The sequence below is a fragment of the Cheilinus undulatus genome, linkage group 14 (genome assembly GCF_018320785.1).
Source record: "Cheilinus undulatus linkage group 14, ASM1832078v1, whole genome shotgun sequence".
In the NCBI taxonomy this organism is placed as follows: domain Eukaryota; kingdom Metazoa; phylum Chordata; class Actinopteri; order Labriformes; family Labridae; genus Cheilinus; species Cheilinus undulatus.
Window position 1 is genome coordinate 47,567,974 of NC_054878.1, and position 6,000 is coordinate 47,573,973.

Sequence of the window (6,000 nt, forward strand, 5' to 3'; positions counted from 1 at the left end):
CTCCGCTGCCACCTCAATGCCAAACATGCTGCAGCGGGCATTCCTAGTTCGAGCAGGCAGTGTCGCCAATCCACACTTGACAAGATGACGGGGTTCAGAGCCAAAATGAGTAAGTCCACGACTGACAAATGAACAAACTCACTGGCAAAATGGATTGAAGTGGACTGTCGACCACTCTCAGTGGTAGAAGATAAGGGGCTAGAAGCGGTGCTACAGATAGCGTCGTCTGACCCAAATTATGAGCTGCCATACAGAAAGAAAATTTCAAACAATGCAATCATAATATTCCTTATTCATATTGCGCTTTATGTTAACACTCAGTGATGAAAATCAACGGGATTTTGTTGTTTAAGCTCATTTATCTGTCTATTCATTGATTCAGTCATATACCAAAATCCATTTCAGTTGAAAAATGTTGCTTCTTGTGTCAAATATTGATATGCGATTAATTGAGATTAATTAATTACAAAGCCTCTAATTAATCAGATTAATTTTTTTTAATCAAGTCCCACCACTGCTAAAAGTATTGTTAGTTTTATTAAGGCTTCTGGAGACCCCCTCTCAGTGTCTCGTGACCCCCAATGGGGTCCTGACCCCAACGCTGAGAACCCCTGCTCTAGAGTTAACCATAGTAACACCTACACTGTGGACACAAGATTCACCTGTAGTGATATTATAAGAAAGTGGAAGAATTTAGGATCAGCAAAGCAGAAGACCAGGTAAAAACACAGAGCGAGGTCAGAGACTGCTAAGGCTCATGGGTAAAAACTCTCAGCTGATTGCACAGATGCTCTGAACTCCCATACCGTGTTTCTTTCATAAGAGTGGTTATTATTCAGGCTTAATGTAAAATACCCCAGCTTAACTTTACAATGGACCATGATTTTGCTGGCCCCCAGTTTGGCAGGGCCCCAGAAAGCTCCCCCATTTCATGCTTAAGTGGCAAGAATCCATTTAGAAATGGTAAAAAGAGGCAGAAAAAAAGTGGTGGAAAGAGTTTAAAACGGACAAAAATAGTGTTTAAATGGCAAAAATGTGTTATAATTGGGGGAAGAAATGATGAAAAGGGGTAACAACAATTGAGGAGGGTTGGGAATGAAGGAGTAGCTGGGGTGGAGGAGGGTTGGGAATAAGGGAGAAGCTTGGGTGGAGGAGGGTTGGGAATAGAGGAGAAGCTGGGGTGGAGGAGGGTTGGGAATGAAGAAGAAGCTGGGGTGGAGGAGGGTTGGGAATAGAGGAGAAGCTGGGGTGGAGGAGGGTTGGGAATGAGGGAGAAGCTGGGGTGGAGGAGGGTTGGGAATAGAGGAGAAGCTGGGGTGGAGGAGGGTTGGGAATAGAGGAGAAGCTGGGGTGGAGGAGGGTTGGGAATGAAGAAGAAGCTGGGGTGGAGGAGGGTTGGGAATAGAGGAGAAGCTGGGGTGGAGGAGGGTTGGGAATAGAGGAGAAGCTGGGGTGGAGGAGGGTTGGGAATCGAGAAATATTCATACACATAAATTAAATGGGTTTAAAATAGCAAAAAAGGTGGGAAAAGTGGTGAAATTTCATTTTAAAGTTAGCAACAGGCTACAAGTGGCAATAATTACATAAAAATGGCAAAAAAAAAATCAATGGCATAAATGGGTTGAAAAATGTGTGGAAAAAATGGACATAAATAGTTGTAAAAAATGGGCATGTCAGATAGTGAAGTGTGGGCAAAATGAGAAGAATTGGGTGCAAAAAAAGGGGTTAATAGTGGCAATAATGGGTCAACAGAGCCACATTAAGCTTAAGTGGCAAGAATTGCTTTGGAAGTGGCAAAACAGGCAGAAAAAAGTGGTAGAAAGAGCTTAAAATTGAAGAAATATGTGTTAAATGGCAAAAAAACACTGTTATAATTGGTGGTAAAATGGATGGGAATGGGTTAAAATTGGTGTAAAAGGGCAACAGTGTTATTTAAGAAATATTCTTAGTTTTTTAGGGACTCTGGGGACCCCCTCTCAGTGTCCCGGGACCCCGATGAGAACCACAGTTCTGCAGCATGAAGCAGAACAGTACAGCCAAGAAAATGTCCAACCAAACCAAACATGTTTGACGATTTATGACATAGATTATGATAAAGTTAGTTATTTAACCACCTTTATGATCATGTGTGGACCTTCCTGTTTAATCCTAACTGTCTCTGACGTTTGATATTCTCTTGTGAAAAATAAATATTAAAATATTTAATATTTCTTCAGCTTTACTGTGAATCCTATCAGCCAAAAGTATGGCAGAAACAACCCTTCAAACTGTATTAATTGGTTGATTTTCTTAATTTTTTGTTGTTCTGCTTTAAAATGGTCAACCCTGATCTCTCCTCTCACAGAAAAATGAACACCTGCTGATGAAAACTTACAGCTCATGCTGTCTTACCTGCTCTGAGATCTCTGCAAACTTTCACAGCTGTTCAATCCCAAAAGTCCACTTTGATAAATTCCCCGTCAGTGATTCAGCATCTCTGTGTTCAGGTCAGTATCTTCTTCGTCTTCTCCTGTAGATTTTCTTCTTCTCTGCTCAGCTTTCAGTCCCAGCAGCAGAGCGATGTGAGGCTTTGTCCTCTCCAAGTTTGGTCTGACAGCTCACAGGACCAGAGAGAGAGAGAGAATAAAACCTGCCTGAATAAAATCAACTTTTCTCCCAGAGAAAGTTCCCTGTTTTCCTCCAGCCTGTGTCTGAGCGTCTGCTCTATATTTAACCCGTGCTCTCAGTGTTGCAGCTGAACTGACTGAGGCTTTAGCAAACCCCCAACAGCTGAACTATGAGCCGGTCCAGCAGCCTGACCCCTCCTCCTCGTCCTCCTCTTCCTCTCCTACTCACAGCCCAGACTCGGCCCTGCTTGGCTCACTTAGCTGATGTTTCTGGATGAGGTTTGCTTTCACTCCTTCTATAGCTTTACTTTGGTTCAACAGGCTGAGTTTAACTTTCCTCAGAGTCCTGGTTAAGGCTCCAAATCAGTCCAAAATACAAAATGTGTCAGGTTCAGTTTAAGGAAAATTACATTTAATGTACATTTAGTAACAGAGTTCTGTTTATCCAGTATTTCAGCATCTAGATTTGTTATTTTCAAAATAGAAGTGTTAGATTTGGATCAAGAAATATTGTTGGTCTTGTTGCAATTTTTTTTTTTTTTTATAAGAAAAAGCACATAAACCAGGGAGAGAGTGGGGAATGACATGCAGGAAGGATGCCGCAGGTCAGACCCAGACCTGTAAACCCACTCAGAGGTCAATGACATCCTTACAGGTTCGAGGCATCTCCCAGAGCTCCTGCAGGTTTGATGCATCTCCCAGAGCTCCTGCAGGTTTGAGGCTTCTCCCAGCGCTCCTGCAGGTTTGAGGCTTCTCCCAGCGCTCCTGCAGGTTTAAGGTGTATCCCAAGTTTCTGCAGGTTTGAGGCTTCTCCCAGCACTACTGCAGGTTTGAGTCTTCTCCCAGCACTCCTGCAGGTTTGAGGCTTCTCTACAAGCACTCCCTTAAGTTTAAGGCTTCTCCCAGAGCTCCTGCAGGTTTGAGTCTTCTCCTAGCACTCCTGCAGGTTTAAGGTTTCGCCCAGCACTCCTGCAGGTTTAAGGTTTCGCCCAGCACTCCTGCAGGTTTGAGGCTTCTCCCAAGTTCATGCAGGTTTGAGGCTTCTCCCAGAGCTCCTGCAGGTTTGAGGCTTCTCCCAGAGCTCCTGCAGGTTTGAGGCTTCTCCCAAGTTCGTACAGGTTTGAGGCCTCTCTTAGAGCTCCTGCAGGTTTGAGGCTTCTCCCAAGTTACTGCAGGTTTGAGGCTTCTCCCAGCACTCCTTCAAGTTTAAGGCTTCTCCGAGAGCTCCTGCAGGTTTGAGGCTTCTCCCAGCACCCCTGCAAGTTTGAAGCTTCTCTCAGAGCTCCTGCAGGTTTGAGGCTTCTCCCAAGTTTGTGCAGGTTTGAGGCTTCTCCCAGAGCTCCTGCAGGTTTGAGGCTTCTCCCAAGTTCGTGCAGGTTTGAGGCCTGTCTTAGAGCTCCTGCAGGTTTAAGGTGTATCCCAAGTTTCTGCAGGTTTGAGGCTTCTCCCAGCACTCCTGCAAGTTTGAGGCTTCTCTACAAGCACTCCTTCAAGTTTAAGGCTTCTCCCAGAGCTCCTGCAGGTTTGAGGCTTCTCCCAGCACCCCTGCAAGTTTGAAGCTTCTCCCAGAGCTCCTGCAGGTTTGAGGCTTCTACAAGCACTCCTGCAAGTTTGTGGCTTCTCCCAGAGCTCCTGCAGGTGTGAGGCTTCTACAAGCACTCCTGCAAGTTTGAAGCTTCTCCCAGAGCTCCTGCAGGTTTGAGGCTTCTACAAGCACTCCTGCAAGTTTGAAGCTTCTCCCAGAGCTCCTGCAGGTGTGAGGCTTCTACAAGCACTCCTGCAAGTTTGTGGCTTCTCCCAGAGCTCCTGCAGGTGTGAGGCTTCTACAAGCACTCCTGCAAGTTTGTGGCTTCTCTCAGAGCTCCTGCAGGTGTGAGGCTTCCCCCAGCACTTCTGCAGGTTTAGGGCTTCTACAAGCACTCCTGCAAGTTAAGGCTTCTCCCAGAGCTCCTGCAGGTTTGAGGCTTCTCCCTGCACGCCTGGGGGTTCAAGGCTTCTCCCAGAGCTCCTGCAGGTTTGAGGCTTCCCCCTGCACGCCTGGGGGTATAAGGCTTCTCCCAGAGCTCCTGCAGGTTTGAGGCTTCTCTGCTTAGAAAGACTCACGTCTATTTCACTCATCAAGTCCATAATGTGAGCGTGCTGCCGTCTGACAACCGTTTCCTTTCTTGGAGTAAACCTTCAAACAAAATCTCTCTCTGTGAACATATTCCACACTTTGTCAGGTTTTCTATATTTTTATCACATTCACATTTCCAGGAAGACGAGAGAACCCCGCAGGGCGAAATGACCCTGGTAATTTGTGAGTTATGTAAGCCGACTTGGCCTGGCTTCTTTGTTTTATGAAATGATGAGATTATTTTTCAAGTGCTGACATGTTTGGAAGTGTTGCAGGATAAAACAGACCTGCTTTGACTGTGTTTATAACTAAAAATATCTCAGTGAAATCCTCCTCTGATTGGTAAATCAGCGCAGCAGTGACACAGAACACGGCACAGCCATGGATGAAGCTCCAGTGTCAGCTTTGTTGTGTCTGCTGCAGCTGGATGTCAAACTTTGTAAGAACACAGAGCTCAAATTCTCACAGTTTCACGCTCCTTACACCCAGCGCCAACCCGCTTTTATTAGGAACAAATGTTCTTGTATTTACAGCGAGGAATTAATCATTTTGTGTTTGAAAAGGCGCTCCTGGCCCTCACCCGCTCCAGCTTATGTAAAACTTGCTGAGACATTGAGGAGAGCAGGAGGTCCAAGCTGGGGTTTTTGTTTCTCTAGAACAATGAATAAAGAGAAATGATCACACACCCACACCCATTCATTTACAGCTGAGCCGCAATGTGAAAATCTGACTCATAGCTACGAGCTCCTTTCTGACATCATAAACATCACATCAGTTTTCCTCTACCTTCGACAGAAACACAGCATTAAGCTGCACGAAGGGGACCACAACTAAATATGAGACAAAAGAAGACTGAACCATGGTGGTGCTTCATAATAACCCGAGAGTTACGGCACAGGAAGAGGAAGTGGATCATTAAAGTTAGGAGGGGGTTTCCTGTGGGGACCATGAATATCTGGTCCATATTCAACCTAGAAACATCCAGAAGTTTTAAAGAAATTTCACTTAATAATAGCCTGATGGTGAAACTATATATAATAAGACTGACTATCTCAACTTAGTTTGATAAATCATCCCCCAGGGGATCATGAATCTTTAAGAGCCTATTTCTAAAATGTATAAACATCCAGGAGTTATGAGTTATATCACTAAAGACCAAAAAAGTAAACTCATAGTGGCACGCAACCTAAAGTCAGCAAAAGGGGACTAAAGCTCTGAATTTAGAAGGGTTCATCCTCTGAGGACCTGTGAATTCTTTTTCTTGAACTTATCAGCACC

At 44.9% G+C, this 6,000-nt stretch overlaps 1 protein-coding gene across 4 annotated transcripts in view; it reads right to left on the reverse strand.

The window, feature by feature from the left end:
• Positions 1–2,759, reverse strand: part of LOC121521315 (filamin-A-interacting protein 1-like) — a 60,831-nt gene extending 58,072 nt beyond the window's left edge. For 3 of the 4 annotated variants that reach the window (XM_041805218.1, XM_041805216.1, XM_041805215.1), the window contains exon 1: positions 2,392–2,759. The gene's annotated coding sequence lies outside the window, so the exon portion shown is untranslated. The remainder of the gene's footprint in view (positions 1–2,391) is intronic. The other variant, XM_041805217.1, reaches the window with a different exon arrangement.
• Positions 2,760–6,000: the final 3,241 nt, after the last annotated feature.